Raw genomic sequence first — 21606 nt, 5'->3', positions numbered from 1 at the left:
AGACTGTGCAGCAGGACTAGATACAAAAACTCTAAAGTGGACAACACAATAACACCTAATTGTAAAGTAATCATGTTAAAACACTGAATGAAGCTGCATCTGAGCTATAGGTTTTTTGTTGTTGTTGTTTGTTTTTTGTTTGTTTTTGTCTGTCTGGTTGTTTTTTTTGTTTTTTTTTTTTACTATTATTATTACTTTTATTTTTTTCTCTATATTAACATTCTATATCTTTTTCTGTTGTGTTGCTAGTTCTTCTAAGCCGATGCAAATGTACTAAGAAACGATGATCATGCATCTATGTGATGATGTTAAGAATTACTGATTGCATATGTAGAATGGTATGATTTCTAAATGTTGGGTTAATTTCTTTTTTTTTCTTTTTTTCCGTTAATTAATAAAAAAGTAATAAAAATAAAATAAAATAAAATAAAAATTGCTTGTAAAAAAAAAAAAAAAAAAAAAAAAAAGAATGGCCAGGCCTTCTAGAACATCAACTAGTTCCATCCCTCTATTCCATATTATCGACAGCTCCTTCCAACATGAAAAGTTAGAATGGGTATAGCACAAATACCTCTAAAATTGGGAGAAAGGTCAAAATTGATGGTGGAGTTATACAGAGAAGGAAGGATTTAACGAATGAGTATGATTGCTGAATCATTATATTGCTATTTCTTTTAGTCTGCAATACCTTAGAGCAACTACAATAAAAACCTAAAATTGTGGAATTGTAACCCATACCAAATTCTGAAATCTGTTCTACAACTAATTGTTGCAATGTACTTTGAAATTTATTGTTTTTTTGTGTATATGTTATTTTTCAGAAAAAAGAAAACAGAAGTAGGAGTAAAACAGAGAAGATGGGATCTAACAAATGAGAATGACTGCTGAATCATTGTATTGATATTTATTTTGGTCTCCAGTGTTTGGAGGAGCTAGAAGAAAAAACAAAAAGTCATGTAACCCATACAAAACTTTTAAATCTGTTTTACAACTACTTATTAAAATTTACTTGGAGGGCCGCGGTGGCTCAGCGGGCAAGAGTGCTTGCCTGCCATGCCGGAGGACCCTGGTTCGATTCCCGGCCCCAGCCCATGTAAAAAACAAACAAACAAACAAAAAATAATAAAATAAAAAAATGCTTTGTAAAAAAAAAAAAATTTACTTGGAAATTTATTGCTTTATTATATGCATGCTATATTTCACAATTAAGGAAACAATTTTTTTAAAAAGTTTGTTTCAAACATCTAAATTTCTAATTCATTTGGCTTGCTATAGAAAATGCTTGGCAGCCCCTGTTCTAGAACTGCAGAAGTCTTCAGGAAATGTTCTATCTGGGCTTGTCAAAGACTCAGAGTGGGGTTTTTCTATCACAGATACCTCTCACACCATGAATGTGAGATGCCTTAAAGCCAAGGTAGGAGCTGCCCTCTTCCTAAAGCTTGGACAATTTTGGAGCCGTCTTTTGTTCTGGTCCTCTTCTTTCAAGTCACCCAAAAAATGGGTTGGAGCAGCATCCTCAAATGTGCTATATGCTACCTCTAAAACCCAGTGAAGCCTACCCAGCTTTATGCCTCTTTCCTAGTGCAGGAGTTTTCAATATATCTAATTAGACATAGAATATCTAATATCCAAACTATCCTTAGGGACTTTCTCTTTTAGTAGTTTCATGTCTGATACAGTAGATCCAGCCAGTGGCTTCACAAACTCTTGCAGTATCAGAATCTCTTGGGAAGCTTTTAAAAGTTCCCCATTTTAGATGCCCTGAATCCAAATACCTAGGAACTGCTGTAAGAGATCTGTCCTTTTAAAAAGTCCCCAGGTGTTATTGAAACCGCCAGTACAGTTTGATGTTTGGGTAATATGGACACTGTCCACGTGATTGTCTCTTCTGTGTATTATTTACTAATATTCTACTATGGGTGAGACTCAGTATTAAGTGCAATGGAGCAACAAAATTTTGAGACCTGGGTCTACTCAAGAGAATATCTACTTCAAACCTCTTTAAACCCCATTACCATTAATATTGAGACTATTGTAGATCTGTTGCTTATTTCCCTACTGTTTCCTATATTCTGGAACCTTTCTGGGTCACCCAGAGTAGAAAGTGACCAGATATTTGATATGGTGTTTGTATATGTTGAAGTTGAATTCTGGGAAAGGGAACCACACAAGATATTTCAAGCAGAAAGAGATTTAATAAAGAGAATTTTCCATTAAAAATATTTGTGGGGGGTGGGCCATGGTGGCTCAGCAGGTAAGAGTGCTTGCCTGCTATGCCCGAGGACCCAGGTTCGATTCCCAGTGCCTGCCCATGTAAATAAAAATATATATATATATATTTGTGGGTTATGGAGGAAGAGATCACAGGAACACATCTAGAATACTGGGATTCACAGGTCAGGTAGTTGCCTCTCATTTTCTTAAATCCATGAGTAGACCCTGTAATCCCCAGTCCAGTAATGGCAACCACATCTAACCACTGATATCTCTACTACTTTGCTGGCCAGAGAGAATACATTCTTTGGATCACTTCTACCTTCCAAATCTACCATGAGTAAGCCTGATTAATATGATAGGTGTAAACACATCTGGTAAATGTAGTTCTGAGCTTTCCAACTTCTCCAATTAGAATAAAGATGGTCTGCTGGTTTGAAAGGATTTATGTACCCTAGAAGAGCCATACTTTAATCTTAATCCCATTTTATAAAGGCAGTGTTTCTTCTAATCCTTATTCAGTACTGTATGTTTGAAACTATAATCAGGTCATCTCCCTGGAGATGTAATTCGATGAAGAGTGGTTGTTAAACTGAATTAAGTGGAGATATGTCTCCATCCATTTGAGTGGGTCTTGATTAGTTTACCAGAATCCTATAAAAGAGGAAACATTTTGGAGAATATGAGAGATTTCTGAGAGAGCAGAGAATGGCACAGGCACGAGAAGCAGAGAGTCTACCAGCCAGGACCTTTGGAGAGATAAAGCCAGAAAACACCTCCTGGGGAGCTTCATGAAACAGGAAGCCAGGAGAGAAAGCTACCAAATAATGCTGTGTTCACCATATGCCTTTCCAGAGGAGAGAGAAACCTTGACCCTGTTTGCCATGTGCCTTCTCACTTGAGAACTTGAACTTCATTGGCCTTCTTGAACCAAAGCATCTTTCCCTGGATGCCTTAGATTGGATATTTCTATAGACTTGTTTCAATTGGGACATTTTCTCAGCCTTCAAACTGTAAATTTCCCTTTTTAAAAGCCATTCTGTTTCTGGTATATTGCATTCCAGCAGCTAGCAAACTAGAACAGGTGGATTAAAAGTTGAAAGGGACTATTGAGAGTATCTCCCCCAAAGACTACAGAATGATTTCAGTGCTTATTACTTTTTAAGAGAGTTTCCTCTTGATGCTTGAAATTTGGGCTTCTGCTGCATGGATATGTTCTCAGTCTTCTTTCTGCCTTGCAATCCAGCTACCTTTCGAGCTGCTGGCTGTGATTCTAGACTGTGAATGAGTGCTGCATCTTAATCCCTCTTTCATTGGGAAGTAGTATTTTGGGGGACAGGAACTCAAACGTTTCTTTAGTCTCTTGTTAGACATAGTGTCTATTTCAATTATAGATCTTCAGTGGCCTTATAAGATGCCCTGTGTAAATGTCTGCAAATGTGATTAAATAAATGAAGGAATGAAGAAATGATTCAATCATGCTTCATGTTTTCCTTCCTTCCTCAGGACTCGAATAGCTAAAAGTATAACATCAAATAATGTGCAATATTCAACTTCAGACCATTCCTACTATACGGTGGTAAAAAGGAATATATGAATATATTTCTCTTGAATATATGAGAAATTTGCTAATTAACCTCAAGCCAGAACCTATCAGAACCTGATTCCACCTTCACATAAACCATAGAGATGTTGTTGCTTTTGTTTATTTGTTGGAGAATCTGTTTCTTCTTAGGGTTTTCTTTATGTTATTAGTGAATGCAAAGTACTATGTGACTTTCTATTTTGTGCTCCATTCCCATTTTGGCATTGGATATTCACACTCTTACATGTAGAAAAGTTTTTCTTAAGTGGAATGCAATTTCCTACAGGGACTTTGGCCATCTTCATTCAACTTTTCTAATGAACCTCCAGCAGATCCTGGAGGCTGTGGGATTGGAAGATAGTTCACCCCATCTTGAACTTGAAGGTCCTTCCCCTCAAAAATAAAGAGTCTTTTAGGTGGCGAGTCTATATCAACCTCAGCTTATTTTTTCTCTTCTCTTAGAATTTATGTGTAATGTCATCTTGAAAAAATGTATCTTTTTTCTTTCCCAATTCTCCTTGTGTGTTACTTATAAGTACATTTTTCTTTGTCAGTTCATTAGCCCAGCTGATGTTACTTTGATGAGAAATTATTCCATCAACTAGTTGGCATAGCATCTGTAATTTTACATGGGTCTTTCTATTGCCTACCATCAATCTCTTTGTCAAGGTTTTTCTGTCAGCACTTTTTCTTCCTGATTTAGTGGACTCAGCCTCCATTGGAATTCCCACTGAGCTTCTGCAGTTTAAACCTCTGAACTAGAAGGATTGTTATGTAGCTCATAAGTGGGTGACTACTATTCTAGTTTGCTAGCTGCCGGAATGCAGCACACCAGAGACGGATTGGCTTTTAATAAAAAGGGATTTATTTGTTAGTTCTTCAGAAGAAAGGAAGCTAATTTTCCACTGAGGTTCTTTCTTATGTGGGAAGACACAGGATGATGTCCACTGGCCTTCTCTCCAGGCCTCTGTGTTCCCACAACTTTCCCCAGGGTGATTCATTTCTGCATCTCCAAAGGCCTGGTCTGAGCTGTGAGTGCTGAGATGAGGTATGCTGAGCTGCTTGGGTTGTGCTACGTTGAACTCTCTCATTTAAGCACCAGCCAACTAAGTCAAACCTCATTCACTGCAGCAGACTCGCCTCCTAGCTGACTTCAGATATAATGAGTAATAGGTGAGGTTCACATACCATTGGCTCATGTCCACAGCAACAAAAGCAGGTGCCTTCACCTGGCCAAGCTGACAACTGAATCTAACTACCACAACCACCTTTTAGGATTTTAGATCCATCTACAGTCTAGATTCTCTATCTCTAGTAGAGGAAGAAATAGAAAATTGTTGTACCACTTACCTTTCCCTAAGCATGAAAGAGATAGATTGAGGTTAAAGAGCATAACTAATGAGAGAAATAATAATTTTCAAGAATTAGGAAATGTTAAAATGATTATATTATGTAGAAAATAGTCTCAGTTATAAAATTTTTTTAAAGTAATAAATTTATTTTACATTTAGGCTTGTGCAAAATTGGAAGAGAAGTTAAAAATGCTTCATCGTAGATGATTAAAGGAATTTGTAATTTATGGAAAATAATGAAGGTTTTATACTCTCTGTACTGGTTAGAAAGGAGGTATGCCCCCTAGAAAAGCCATGTTTTAATCAAAATCCCATTTCATAAAGTAGAATAATCCCTATTCAATACTGTATGTTTGAAACTGTAATCAGATCATCTCCCTTGATGATGTGATTTGGTAAGAGTGGCTGTTGAACTGGATTAGGTGACGACATGTCTCCATCCATATTGGTGGGTATGATTGGTTTACTGGAGTCCTCTAAAAGAGGAAACATTTTGGAGAATGGAAGATTCAGAAAGAGCAGAGAATGCTGCAGCACCACGAAGCAGAGAGTCCATCAGTCGTGCTTTGGAGATGAAGAAGGAAAATGCCTCCCGGAGAGCTTCATGAAACAGGAAGCCAGGAGAAGAAGCTAGCAGATGAAACCATGTTTGCCATGTGCTCTTCCAGATGAGAGAGAAACTCTGAACTTCATTGGTCTTCTTGAACCAAGGTATCTTTCCCTGGATGCCTTCTATAGGACATTTCTATAGACTTGTTCAATTGGGACATTTTCTTGACCTTAGAACTGTAAACTAGCAACTTATTAATTTTCACTTTTTAAAAGCCATTCCATTTCTGGTATATTGCATTCTGGCAGCCAGAAAACTAGAACACTCACCATATCATAATTTTTAATATTTCTTATATACAAACAGAATATATTTGAAATTATCTGAAAAATTAAATGCTTTGTGAAATTTCTATCTATGCTTTATAAAATTAGATAATCTTGATAAATCTTTTCTTCACAAGTAGTGTCAGGTGTTTCTCAACTATATCCTGGAGAAAATTAGTTCTGGGAGATGTTTACTTTATTTCCCCTATTCTAAGATCTTTTCTTTTCAAAGAAGTGTATTAGTCAGGGTTCTCTAGAGAAGCAGGACCAACAGTATATATCTGTAAATATGAGACTTACAAAGGTGTCTCATGTAACTGTGGGAATGGAAGAATCCAAAATCGTTGGGGCAGGCTGTGAAGCTGACAGTTCTGATGAAGGGTCTGGATGAACTCCACAGGAGAGGTTTGCTGGTTGAAGAAACAGTGAAAGAGTTTCTCTCTGTGCTTTAAAAATCTCTCAATAGATTGGATTATCTCCTTGGTGGGAGGCATGCCTTATTTGTTTGTAGACTTAATCAACCACAGATGCAGTCAACTGATTGATGATTTAATACACCAGCCTTCTGGTTTACCAACCAGGCATGAAACATCCTTGCATCAATGGTCAGGCTAGTGCTTGCATGACCAGGCAACTGGGCATAATTACCTGGCCATGTTGACACCAAAACCTAATGATCACAAGAAGTAATGCTGATCTAAAAGGAGAACATATTCTAATTTTAGAAATGTTAAATTATATTAATTCATGTCTATTGGATGCTTTGACTTGCTGAATTTTAATAATTTAGATCCAATTTAGAAGTACCATTTCCCTATCATTTTTAAGGCATCTCTTGCCTCCTTATTTCTCAAGCTATAGATCAGAGGGTTCAACATGAGAATCACAATACCATAAAATATGAGAGGCAACTTTCATGTTGCTCTGGGAATTATTAGAACAAAGCTGTTAGTACCTGTAAGAGAGGGTTCCATGGAAAATGGTGACTGCTATCAGGAGGAACACATGTAGAAAGCTTTTTTCTTCCCTGAAATAGAAGGAATCTAAAGATGGCAACCAGGATGTATATATAGGAGAAGATACCAACAGTTAGTGAATGACAAGTTAATCTCACAAACACAACAGCTAGCATCATGTTGATGTCAGTGTTGAAATACAAAAGGGCAAAAATTGTGGGACCATCACACAAAAAAGTGAATGATTGTGTGGGACTTGCAAAAGGACAGTGAAAATATAAAACCTATGGGTACAGAGAAATTTACTAAGCCACCACATATGAAACAGCTACTAATCAGATGCATACTATATGGGACATGACTATAGGATAGCAGAGTGGTTTACAGATGGCTACATAACAGTCTACTTCCATAGCAGTCGGGTGATAACAGTCATTCATTGCAAATATTGCATAAACCCATGATTGCTTTATACATCCCACGAATGATCTTGATTTATGTTCTGATATAACAGCTTGGGAGTAAAAGCCAAGGTATAACAGATATCAACAAATGCCAAATGTTGTAGGAAAAAGGACATGAGTATTTGAAATCTGGAATCTGCTTTGTTGACTAGGTTCATTCTAATGTTACCCATCATGCAGGTCACATAGATGAGTAGAAATACGACAAAGAGGACATGCGAAACCTGTGTTGGTCACCAAATCCCAGAAGAAAGAATTCAGTCACTTCAGTGTCAATTTCTTTGTCATGGCTGCCAATGCCTGGGAATGTCCCAGAAAAGAAGGGCAATCTTTGTAACTTCTCAAAATTAAAATATTCTTAAAAGTTTCATGTCAGTTTTTTGACTTGGATTTTCATGGCAAACATTCACATTAAGGTTTAATGCTTTCCAGATTATTTTTTATGTTCTTGATTTAATATCACTGAATAAGCATTTACTGTTTAGCCATGGATTCTTTTCAAAATTAAGAATATTTTCATAGAAGACTGAATTCTAATATGCGTGGTTTTAAGAAAGACAGATGAACACATATTTTCCAACATTTAAAACAGATATCCATACTTGCATTAATTAATAGGCAAATATGATTACGTACCATTTAAACAACCTGTAATTTTTATCAGCTATTTACTACCTTAATTCTGGTCCAAGCTGTTGACATTAGTAGCTTTAGTTAGAAAGGAATTTTTCCCTGCGATATTTTTATGGTTCACATGTGTTTGAAGGTTATCCTCAGCTAACATATACCGATTCTTATAGGACGTTAAAAAATAGATGAGGTTCATTTCCCAGAGCCTGCCCACGCAAAATAATAATAATAATAATAATAATAATAATAATAATAATAATAATAATAAAGTTCTAAATAAGAGAACCAAAATTTTAAAGCCTTGACAGTGAAACACTGCAGGATATCTTTATGACAGCTATCAAAAAAAATTTCTTAAAAAGACAAAAGCAGGGTGGGCCATGGTGGCTCAGCAGGCAAGAATGCTTGCCTGCCATGCCAAAGAACCTGGGTTCGATTCCCGGTGCCTGCCCATGTAAAAAATAAATAAATAAATAAATAAATAAATAAATAAATAAATAAAAGACAAAACACACAAATCATAAAACACTGGAAATTCAAATACATTAAAATTTAAAATTTTAATATTATAAAGAGAAATGAGTGAATATTGACCGGACCAACATATTTGCAATATGTATGAATGCCAGAGGATGAGTTTCTAGTATATAAAAGGGATTTTTGCAAATCAGCCTAATAAAAAATGCACAAGAGACATAAATAGGAAATTCATAGAAAGAAATTCTAAATTGCAAAAGGAGTATGAAAAGGTATGCCACTCACCAGTAGTCAGTTAATTGTATGTTAATACTTCAATACAATTTTGCACTCATCAATCTGAAAGGAGAAATTTTGTTGAGAATGTGGAGCCACAGGAACTCATATTTTCTGATGGGAATGTAAATGTGCACAATCATATTGGGGACAATTTTGGAAATATTCAGTAAAATTAAAGATATACCTCCCTATGGTCTACTTATTGCATTATAGTATGTATTCTAGAGACATTCTTGATGACACAAACTGACACACATACACTAGCATGCAAACACGTACACAAGTGTCTGTATATGTATGCATATATGTGTATATGTAAGCATATATAAATATAGATATACACACACAGGAATAACTAGCATCATTATTAGTCACAGAAAAAATACAAACTGTTAAATAAGTCAAACAATCAATGAACTCATGCTACAAAATCCACATGGATAAATCTCTCAAACAATGTTGACTGGAAAAAGGCAAGTTGCAGAAATTATGTGATGACTACACGAGTGGTTTTTAATACATCTTCAATATTGTATAATAAAAGAAGTTGCTCATAGAGAGAACACTGTTCCAAAACATCAGTAGAGGGCTCTTTTACTCTGATGCCAATAATGCCAGGCAGAGTTGTACCTGCCTAGGTGAGATAGTCAGTTTTGGATAATATACCTTGACTGGTGTGAAGTGTAGGATTCTAAGCTCGTTGCTGATATGGGCTTCTCTGCTTCTTTCAAAAGTCTTGAGAAATAAGCATAGTGGGATACTCTGTTGGGCTGAGGAGCAATTTTCTTCCTTAAGTAAATATGCTGGAAAATAGGTGAACTACAGTCTTTTCAAGGAACTTTCCATCCAGAGGTTAAAGCACTTATCAGAGAAGGTTAGAATAATCAGGGGTCTACTTATTTTAGAATCTTGATAGGGTGATGGTATTTACCGTATCATCAATTTGACTTGAATCATTCTGAATTCAAATAAAATGATGTGACATCATGGGGACACTTCTCAAGAGCTAAGGAAGTTTGCACAACACACAAATACACAGAATCTGTATATTCAGGGTGGTTTGACTCAGTATGAAATTCTCTATTTCGTCTATGATGATCATGTTTGCTAACACAGTGACTACTATGAAGACAATGGCCAAGTACCCGAGTGATTTTTCTTTTTTCCACATGGGCAGGCACTGGGAACCGAACCCAGGTCTCCAGCATGGAAGGTGAGAACTCTGCCTGCTGAGCCACCGTGGCACACCGAACCCAAGAGTTTTAAACCTGATTAGCCAATACTGAGTTCCAGGGTTTCTGGAGCTTCATTTACATTCAGCATTGTGCAGTGGAAAAGAAACAGGAAGACCTGGGTTTGAAATCTGTTCCCATCACTCCTTAGAAACTTTTTCCTTAGACAAAGTTGTAAATACCTTCAGCATCAGTTTGTTCCTCTGTAAAATGGGAATCACAGACCTTACTTAAAAGGTAATCACGTTCCGTGCTTTGAAATTTATTGCTTTTTTGTATATATGCTATTTTTCACATACACACACACAAATACATGGGGAGAAATGGACTTGGGACCCCATATCTCCTAGAGTCACATCTAGTGTACCCCTTACATTCTAAATTTGGGTTGAGATCTAAAGAATCCTTTATGCTCTTTCAAAATATGAAATGAATTACACTTATTTTAAAGCTAAAATATATCTAAACATTATGCAAAAAATGTTACTTTACTAGCAAGCAAAGTCAGACCCATAATGGTTAAGGGAATGTGAGGACTAAGTCCATATGTCAACTTAACTAGATTATGGTATCCAATTGTTTGTTCAAGCAAGCACTGGTCTGATACTGTGACAATATTGCATGAATTTAAATCATCAGTAAGTTATTGTATCTATAGCTGATTACATCTACTATCGACTTGGAAATTGCCTTCATCAATGAGAGAAGATTCATCCAATCAGTAAAAGACCCAAAAGAAGAAATGATGATTTCAACAATCAGATGGGAGATTTTCCATCCCAACTTCAGCCCACCAGTTTCTCCTGGGGAATATACCAAAAACTTTTGTCAGGCTTGCAACCTGCCCTGTGGAAATTGGGCTTGCCTAATCCCACAGTTGTGTGAGTCAATTTTTATTTTTAAAAATCTCAAAATATTTAAAAAAGTAATCATGTTCATTGCAGCACTTTATAATAGTACAAGTTGGGAAATAGTGTTAAATAAATCAGTAGATTAGTATTATAGATCAATATGCAGTTTAAAAATAATGAGATTGATCTGTACTCATGGAAAGCTGTTCAGATGATATGTGATGTTTTTGATGCTTTATGGACCCTATAAATTTATGTTCTTAAAATTAATCCATTCCTGTAGGTGTGGACTCATTATAAGCAGAATCTTCGGTGAGTAGGCTCTTAAGTTAAGATGTGACCCAGCTCATTCAGGGTAGTTCTTAATCCTCTTACTGGAGACCTTTATAAGAGGATGAAATCAGAGAGAAACATACAGAAGCTAAAAGAATGAGACACAAAAGCTGACAAAGCCACAAAAATAGAGGTGAAGCCACTGAAGCCAGATGTTGTAAGCAATTACATCTGGAAGAGAAGGGAGAGGCTGGCAGACACCACCATGTCCAGAGATTGCCTTGATGATGCCTTTATTTGGACATTTTCATGGCCTTAGAACTGTAAACTTGTAAACTAATAAATTTCCATGGTTAAAAGGCATCCCAGGGCAGTGTGACAGTGGGTCAGTGGCAGAATTCTTGCCTGCCATGCCGGAGACCTGGGTTTGATTTCCAGTGCCTGACCATGTTAAAAAAAAAGATGCATCCCATTACTGGTATTTTGGCAGTTTTCGCGAGCTATAACATCATACATCAAATGAGAAAAGCGAAGTGCAGAATAATATCTAGTGCTTAACCTTCTTAAAAATTAAACTTTCTTGGGTGCACGGGTGGTTCAGAGGTTAGAATGACCGCATCCATGTGGGACACCCAGGTTTGATTTCTGGACTGTGCACCCGACCCCCCACTCCCTCCCCCAAAAAACATAAATAAACTTTCTCATGCTCTTACTCATACTGTTATTCTCTTTATTTATCCGTGAAAAAAAGGTCAGGAAGAATACATATTAAACATTTTATTGGTTATCCTTTGACATCGGATTGGGGAGAAAGAGAAATTTTTAGACATAAACTTCTGCACTTTTTTTCTTAACAATGTTTTAGTTGTTTTAAAAGAGAAGAGGAAGAGAAAAAAGTGAAGCCTGTTTTGCACTGATGCAAAGTTCAAATGATCTGATTTATGTAAACTCCCCAGCACAGGGCTAGGGACAGAATGGGTGCTCAACAAATAGCCATAATGACAGAGGCAAAGAATACATTCTGAGCATATACTATTCATTCACTCATTCATTCATTCATTCACTAATCCATTCATTCAATGATTCATTCATTCAATGATTCAATTACTTATTCATCCATATCCTTTTCCAGGAATGCTGAGCCCAACTCAGTTTTCTTACTCCATTTCCATTATGTTGCCAGCAATGAAATGATTCTTCCTGATTTGGGGAAAAACGTGCTGGAATTTTGGCTCTGACCCTTTCATTTTGCCCCTTCCCACACACACTGTAGGTGCACAGCAACTGTGAAAAATGACTTTGCTTTACTTACACTGGAGATGCCCCCTAAAGCCTCTTCCCTGTTTCTTTCCCTTCAGGGAGTTTATAGTTGGAGCCTATGAGATCAGTGCTTTCTCCCTTGAGAATCTGAGTTTCCTGGGCTGACAGGGAATTGGAAAAAACAAGGCTCATTGTTATTTTCTGCTGAAGAAAAGTAAAGCGTTCCAGAGGGGACACAATTCATTTTCCTGTAACTGCCCTTAGGGACTTGCCTTTTTAATTTTTTTTTAATTTTTAGAGTTTCCCTGTTATAAAACAAGTGCTTTCTTTCTTGTTATTAATGAGATGGAATATGATTTTTATATGTCTGGGAACCTGTGTTTAGGTCTAGATAATAACCCCTATCACCATAAGCAGCAAAAAAAAAAAATGTGGTTTTCTGAAAAGAATAAATATAAGAAATGCAAGTCGTCTTCTCTGGGAAGAATATGGGGGAATTTAAGAGTATAATAGACTCTAGCATGACATATAGAGTGCTTTCTATTTGAACATATTTTATATTATCAGTTTAACCATTGTTCATTTTTTAAGGCAACATTTCCTCTTTATCCTTTCTTTATTTCCAAAGTTTATAGTATAAATATTTGTTTTTCCTTCAAATCAGCCCTAGGTAAAGATACCCTTTTTTTCTAGGAGTGCTTCACAACATCAGCATATTTTAAGCAGCAATCTATAGAGAGAGAGGCTTTGGATATAAAGCTGCTAGAGTTAAATCTTTAATTAGCCCAGGGAGAAAGCTAGACTTTTATTAAAACATATTTTTATTGAGAAATCTTCACACACCTGCAGTCCATATATGGTATACATCAATGGCTCACTCCTGAAAAAGAAACAAAGAGAAAAAAGAAAAAACTCATACATACCATGCCCCTTACCCCTCCCTTTCATTGACCACCAGTGTTTCAATCTACTCAATTTTTACCCTTTATCCCCCCTTTTATTAATTTGTTTTTATCCATATTCTTTTTTGTTTTTACTCATCTGGATAGAAGGAGCATCAGACACAAGCTTTTCACAATCACAAGTGTTGAAGACAACTATACATCATTATATAAACATCTTCAAGAATCAAGGCTATTGCAACACAGCTCAACAGTTTCAGGTACTTCCCTCCAGCCACTCCAACATACTATAAACTAAAAAGAAATATTAACACAATCCGTACGAATAACCTCCAGGATAACCTCTTGATTCTGTTTGAGATTTCTTAGCCACCGAAATTTTATTTTGTCTCATTTCTCTCTTCCCCCTTTTGGTCAAGAAAACTTTCTCAATCCCATGATGCCAGCTCCTGGCTTATCCGGGGATTGAAAGTTAGACTTTTTGATTAACAAGCATACACATGAAAGAGTATATTGTTAGCAGACTGATGACTTAACATGCACTGTTAATTACTGCATGGCAGGTGTCCTAGAAATGTATTCAACTAATAGTAATAAGAAATCCAACTTACATGGGCATATGAAAAGAGGGACTTATTTTTATTTCATAGCAGTAGATGTTGAAGCCAAGACCAGCACTTGTGATAATGCTTCGTCTTTCCCATATGCTGGTTGCTTCATAGTTTAACATGTTTATTATAGCTCTGGACAGCGCATCCCCTTTCAAGGCAGGAAGAATCAGCAAAGAGGGCAAGGAAACAACCACATATACGATCTTTGATCAGGAAAATAAAACCTTTCTTCAGGTTTTTAGCAGATTTCTTCTTACATCTCATTGGCTAGAACTGTGTTATACGGTGTACCAGAAATCTCTGAATCTTGTACCACTTCTTCTCACCCATTTGGTTGCAGTTCATTGGTGGCAGACAGCTCTGTATGTGCAAGTAGTGGTCCAGATCCTGTGGTAACTCTCTTCTTTTCTGCCTCAGGACTCCCTGTATAATAGAAGAAAAGTCTTTTAGTTTTGTCAAAATCCAGATTTTGGTCAATCAAATGGGTATGAATTGGAATCTCATTTTCATATTAATTGGCATTTCTTTGATGATAGATATTTTGAGCATTCTTCATGTATTTATTAGCTATATGTGTTTTTCCTTCTTCAAAATGTCTGCATCATTTCTGTTGTATATTTTTTATTGTGCTTTTTATCTATTGTTCTGAATCTATATTAGTTAAAAGCACTTCAGGTATCTTTTCTTTTCCATTTTGCAAGATTTATTCACACATTATGCAATTCAACCTAAGTGTATAGACATGCCTTTGCCACCATAACCTATCTGAAGACATTTTCCTTTTCTTCCACAAAGAATCCATACCCCTTCCCCATGTCCCCAGCCTGTTGACATTGAGTTTTTTAACGCCTTTTCTGCATTCAGTGGAAGCATGTTACAATGTTACTATTGACTATAGACCTTAGTTTGTGTGATTGCACTTTTCCCCAATATAGTATCTATTTTCAGCACCATGTAATGTTGACATTTATTTGTTTTCCCCCTTGAAAAACACTTTTTATTTGTAATTTAATCACCATCATTGTCCATTCTAGGCATTCTTAAATTATACCACCCTGGGAATATTTTGATTAGATTATCTCCATGGAGATGTGGCGCACCCAACTGTGGGTATTAACTTTGGATTAGATGGAGATGGAACTCCACCCGTTCAAGGTGGGTCTTGATTAGTTTACTGGAATCCTTTAAAAGAGGAAGCATTTTGGAAAGAGTCAGAGCTGACAGAAATGATAGAAATGACAGAGCCAACAAAAACTCCAGAGCAGACAGAGCCTACAAAAATGATAGAAGCCACTGTGCCTACAGAAACTTCACAGCAGATCTGACACAGATGCAGAGATGCAGAGAACTGACCCCACTAACTCTCCCAGCATTTCCAGAAGTTACAGTTCTATGGGTGGAGGAAAGAGCCTGGCATAGGGAGCCAATCAACCTAAGAGAAATCATGCTGCTCATGCATCAGACTGTGTTACAAGAGAAGGATCCCTAAATTTGGAATCCACGAACTTACATAGGCTTGTTGGGACCCTGATCATCGTCTCTGGAGAGAAAATGTTATATTTACTTTGTAATGTGTACAGATCATCCCCAGAAAGAAGAAGGATAAGTCTTCGTCTTTATCTATGGAGACAGTAATCTCTAAACTTAACTAGTTTGGTATATTTCATTATACATACACTCTTAGGGTGACTATAAATGCCTTTCTAAGAGGAGTTGTACTGTGCAGAAATGTGAGTTAGTCAAAGAGAATCCATGGACCAAATAACATGTCTTTAACATTCAAAAGGGCCAAAGTGAAACACATGGACAAAAGAAATACAATCATAATAGTAAATATTAATTTACATATTCCAGTCCGTGACAGCTCAAATGAACAAAAAATTAAAAATTAAGTTATAGGAGAGCTAATTTGACTCAATGAGTCAAATTCATGTTAAGAAACTTTATATTATTAAAGCCCACCTATCAAACATACCTGAACTCAAAAATTTAGGTCCATTTTGTTTACTGCAGTAAGATTAAAACTTTCTCCTGGGAAGCTATGGCCATGTCGAGGGAGTTTTAGTTTCCTAGGATTCTCAGGAAAGTACCATGAAATGCATCAGGTTATAAAACAGGATTTTATTTGTTCAAAGATTTGAGAAAAAGAAAGTCTAAGTCAAAGTGTCATCAAGGCATGCTTTCTCCCCAAAGATCAGCATTCTGGGACTGCCTGCCAGCAATCCTTGGCTCCTACTACCCATATAGTAGTCTCTTGGAAGATCTCACTTTTTTAATTATTTGACCTAATCCAACTCACCCAGTGTGCACAATCTTTCTTCCTGTGGAGTTCTTTGTCAAAAACAGTCAGAAGCAACTGTTTAATCTCACAGATACCTTAGGCCAAAGACAAGACTTAAAGCAAACAACAAACTAACCATAATGCTTAAAAGGAAAAGCTGGGGAATAAAATGTCCTTCCAGGCTTTGGAAACCTCTGATATATTCCTGAGAATCTAGTTGCCCACGAGAGCATGTAGGGCTGTGCAGACAGTCAGGGCTGCACGTGCTCAGAAAAGACCTTATAAGGACCCAAAGACAACACTTCTGGCTCTATTGGGAGCCAGGATAGGCTGGAAGTGAATGCTAAAAACGAGTTGTAGATTGCCTTGCTGAGGGCTGAAAGCATGCCCAATACTCATCCTCAGCAAAGAATGGGAAGAGACATATTGCTTCCAGGCATTTAAATAAATCTCTATCCGTCCATACATTAACTGACCATCAAGCTAACCAAGCACAAACCTTGGTAGCCACAAATGAAAAAGAATACCTTCTTTGCATAATTAGTTCACAAAAGCAACTAAACAAAATAGCAACAACAAAAAACCTTGGAGAGAGGCATAATCTAATTTCAGGAGATGACACACATTTCATAAAATATTCCATTATCTGCAAAAAAACATGAGATATGCAAAGCAAGAAAAATAAGGTTCATACACAGGCAAAAAAATAAAACCCAGAAACTATCCCTGTGAAGCCCAGACATTGGACTTACTAGACAAAGATTTGAAGTCAGATATTAAAATCATTAATGGTCAGTGAAATATAAATTAGAACTCAATGAAGGGCAGGCCAGGGTGGCTCAGCAGGCAGTGTTCTCCCGCCTGCCATGCCAGAGACCCGGGTTCGATTCCTGGTACCTGCCCATGCAAAAAAAAAAAAAACAAACTCAATAAAATATGATCATGTGTCCATTTGAATGACTGCAATTAAAAACTCTGACTATACCAAGTTTAGGTGAAGAAGTGGAGCAACTGATGCTCTCATACATTTCTATTGATAATGAAAATTGTACAATAAGTTTGGATAGCAATTTTGCAGTATTTCATAATGTTACCATATAACCCAGCAATTCCACTCCTCTTTATTCACCCAAAGGAAGAAAAAGCATGTGCCCACACAGAGACTTGTGCAAAAGTATTCCTAGACACTAGACACATAATAGTCAAATATGGAAACAATAAAAATGTTCATTAGCTCGTATACAGATAAACAAATTGTAGGATAATCATTCAGTGGAACACTATTCAGCAATAAAAATCAATGAACAGCTAATATATGCAACAGCACAGCTGAATCCAAAAGCAAATCAATGGTTACCTTTGGAAAGGGTTAATGACAGGAAAAGGGTACAGGAATTTTTTTGGGTATTTAAAATATTTTATATTTTTACTCTAGTGTTGATAACCTAGGAGTATATAGTTTCCATAACTCAACAAGCTATAACTTGAAATGAATACCATTTATTTTATATAAGTTATGCTTCCTTAAAAATACTTTTTAAAGTATCATTATTTGAATATGACATGATTCCTTCCTACAAAACCCAAGGAATAAACTGTTGCAGGTAATAGGAGAACACAGTATGATGCTATATTAAAAAAACTAATAATTTACCTAATCAATAGCAATATTTAGAAACAAATTAAGATAGAATATAACCAAATTTCCATTGAGAAAGACCAACAAAAAGAACTAGGAATAAATTTATCAAGACATATGCAAGATTTTATGAAGAAATCTGTAAAAGAGCTGATGAGCAAATCAAATCATGACTTACTCATTGTCAATTGCTCTTGCTTTATATATGAATTTTCTGTAACTCCTCCAATAAATAAACAAATGGAATGATTTCCTGGGCTATGGAAAATAACAGGTAAACTAGTTCTACATGTCATATGAGAAAAGTTGACAAGCATATCAGAACAATTTAGAGGGTAAAAGGAATAGTAGGAGAGAAATAACTGTCAGTTATTAAAATATTATAAAGCTATAGTAGTTAAAATTGTGTGGCATTGGAACACAAAGAGACAGGAAGATCAATGCAACAGATGTGAAAGTTTCAAGACTAGGCCACAAAACAAAAAAGAACTTGTAATGTGATAACTGTGGCATTGCAAAGTCATAGATCATAGATGTATTATGCAATAAATAGTATTAAAATATTGACTAGCATTCAGGAGGAATTAAAATCAGAAACTTATCTCACACACTAATGCAAAAATAAATTATAAGCTTAAAAATTATAATGATAAATAAAGGAAAAATTATAACGATAAAAATAAAGGATTTTTTTTAAAAACCTTTGAGTGAAGAACATCTTCATAAATAAGACCCAAAGCACAAAATCAGTTACAGAAAAATCCACTTTTTAAAACATGACAAAAAAAAATGAGCAAGTAAAATTATTTCTCTTAAGAAATAAATAATTGCATCTCTTACATGGAAGGATACTCCCTCAAGATATCTGTTTAAAAACAAACAAATTATTTTTTAACAGCACAACATTCATAGTTCACACACAAAAGATTTAATAATGGTTTAAGGATTTGTGAAAAGATGTCAATCTGGTTTGTACATGAAGAAAAGCAAATACAATTACAATTCACTGTTTTTCATGTATGATATTGACAAAGTTTAATAAAAGTTTATTACCATTTTGTGGTAGTTTGAAGTTAAATGGATCCCAGAAGACCATGTTCTTAAGGCTAACGGATGCCTATGGGTGTAGACCTATTGTCGGTGGGAACTTGAAGTAGGTTTTTTCCCTTGAGAATGCTCCAGGTGGGTCTTAATCTTCTTACTGTATTCCTTTATAAAAGGATGAAATTCAGAACAAGACAGAGAGAAAAAGACACAGAGGCTAAGAAAGCTAGTTGAAGAATGGAGTAGTCAAAAGCTTCTCTCTACAGGAGAGAAAGGAGAGACGAGCAGATGTCACCATGTGCTCTGCCATGTGACAAAAGGAGTCCAAGCTCTGGTAACCATCTTTGGTGAGAAAGTATCATCTACAGATGCCCTGATTTTGGCATTTTCATGGCTTCAAAAATGTAAGCTTGTAAGTTAATAAATGCCCTTTGTAAAAACCAACTCTGTTCTGGTATTTTACACTTCAGCAGTCCTGAAGGCTAAGACATATTTTGGTAGCAATGAGTGGGATGTTGAGATTGCACATACCAAAAATGCTTTATAAATAGGTAAGAGGAAGATTTTGGAAGAACGTCAGGTACTTTGATAGGAAAGGCCTAGATTGCCTTGAAGAGAGTGTCTGTAAAAATATGGACATTGAAGGTCCCTCTGAGGACTTACACAGATATGATGAATGTGTCCTTGCAAGCTGGAGAAATGGTGTTTTGGTTTGCTAAAGCTGCTGGAATGCAGTGTACAAGAAATGGATTGTCTTTTTAAAGGGAATTTATTAAGTTGCAAATTTACAGTTCTAAGACCTTAAAAATGTCCATACTAAAGCATCCAGATAAAGATACATTGACTCAAGAAAGGCCAATGGGTTTGAAATATTTCCATCAGCTGGGATGCTTCTGGTTGGTGTCTGCTGGTCTGTGCCAGTTTGAAACTATTATGTACCCCCAAAAAAGCCATGTCCTTTAATCTTCATTCAATATTGCTGGGTGGAATATTTCTGATTGTTTCCACGGAGATGTAACTTCCCAATTGTGGATGGTAACTTTTGATTAGGTGGTTTCCATGGAGATGTATCTCCACCCATTCAAAGTGGGGTAGCTTACTGGAGCCCTTTAAGAGAGAACCATTTTGGAAAAAGCTTTAGACCACCAGAGCCAACAGAGCCCACACAGCCAGACACCACTGGAGATGAAGAAAGAAAACACCCCCAGAGGAGCCACTGAAGAAGCCTGGAGAGAAAGCTAGCAGACATTGCCAGATGCCTTTCCAGCTAAAAGAGAAACCCGAAATATTATTGGTCTTCTTGAACCAAGGTATCTTTCCCTGGATACCTTAATTTAGACATTTTGTAGCCTTGCTTTAATTTGGACATTTTCACAGCCTTAGAACTGTAAACTTGCAACTTAATAAACTCCCCTTTTTAAAAGCCATTCCATTTCTGGTATATTGCATTCCGACAGCTTACAAACTAGAACATGGTTCTTTGGCTTCTGGTTTCAAACAGCTTCCCTAGGGGTGTTTTCTTTCAGAGATAAGCTGAGAATTAACACTTGGGTACAAGGAAACAATAAATTAATGGTTTGGAAAATTCTGAGCTTCCAGAAAGTGAGTCCCTAGAGAATAATTCCCCATGTGAGGATTTAAGTGGGCATGGAGCAAGTCAGTCATTTGATGCAAATCGGGATTAGAAATGCAGTTACCCAGGAAAGATCTGTGGAAGATTGTACTCTGATGGTCATGACCCCTGTGTACTGCATAAGAAATAGACAAGTTTTTTTGCAAGATGTGTACAAACAGAACACTGCCAGCCCACACACAAGACAAAAGGGAACAGAATGAGGAAAAGTGACTCCAAAGGGAGATCATGGACTCTGAGGTCTGGAGAGAATGCATTTTCTCTGCCTGAGACAGAGATCCACTCTTCTATATGGAAAGGGTGAGTATGCCATGGGAGCTTGCAGAAGACGGGAAAGTGATACCACCCCAGTGTTCAGAGACAATGGGGCACATTCCCCAGAGATTGGAGAGAGTCTGGCCACCACCCCACTGTTCTGAGGGGGTTGAGCCTGTGCCCTGGAGATTGGGGAGAGTCCAGAGCCCACCCCCATGCTGGAAGAGGGTGACACATGGATTCTAACTATCACCCCCATGTTTCATGAGGGCGAACCCCAGAATTCAGGCCTTACCTCCATGTTTGATGAGGGTGGACCCATAGGATGGCTGCTGTACAAGGCTTTGAATCTTGGGTCTGCCACTCTATCAAGCCCTGAGGACAAAGCATCATTCTCCATGACTCTCAGAACTTAATCTCTAATGGAGTATGCCCTGCAGGCTTTGGGAATGCTGACCTCTGTTTTCCTGCCAATTTCTCCCTGTAACAATGGGAATGTTCACTCTGTGACCATTCCTCCTCCATAGATTGGAAGCTGATAACTCGTGATGCAAATAATGTGCTTTGCATCTGGAAAGAGCATGTCTCTTTAGAGTCCAGAGGGTGGATTGTGGTAGTGTGAACCTGAATGGATCTTAGATGATCATGATCTTAAACTTAACCCACTCCTGTGGGTGTAAACCTATTGCCGGTAGTTATTTCCTTTGAGGCATGCCACAGGTGAGTCCTAATCATCTTACAGCAGTCTTCAGAGAATTCAGAGAAAGACGGACAGAAAAAGACGTAGAAGCT

At 36.8% G+C, this 21606-nt stretch overlaps 1 long non-coding RNA gene across 1 annotated transcript; it reads right to left on the bottom strand.

Annotated features, from left to right (window-relative positions):
- Positions 1–13970: 13970 nt before the first annotated feature.
- Positions 13971–21192, bottom strand: LOC143645952 (uncharacterized). Its single transcript, XR_013157214.1, has 3 exons — positions 21110–21192; positions 18936–19091; positions 13971–14385 (listed from the first exon to the last, which is right to left on the bottom strand). It is a non-coding gene; the product is annotated as an uncharacterized LOC143645952 (long non-coding RNA).
- Positions 21193–21606: the final 414 nt, after the last annotated feature.

The sequence above is a fragment of the Tamandua tetradactyla genome, chromosome 9, assembly GCF_023851605.1.
Source record: "Tamandua tetradactyla isolate mTamTet1 chromosome 9, mTamTet1.pri, whole genome shotgun sequence".
NCBI lineage: Eukaryota > Metazoa > Chordata > Mammalia > Pilosa > Myrmecophagidae > Tamandua > Tamandua tetradactyla.
The sequence above is the reverse complement of the archived record's forward strand: the minus strand, read 5'-3'. Positions and strand labels throughout refer to the sequence as shown.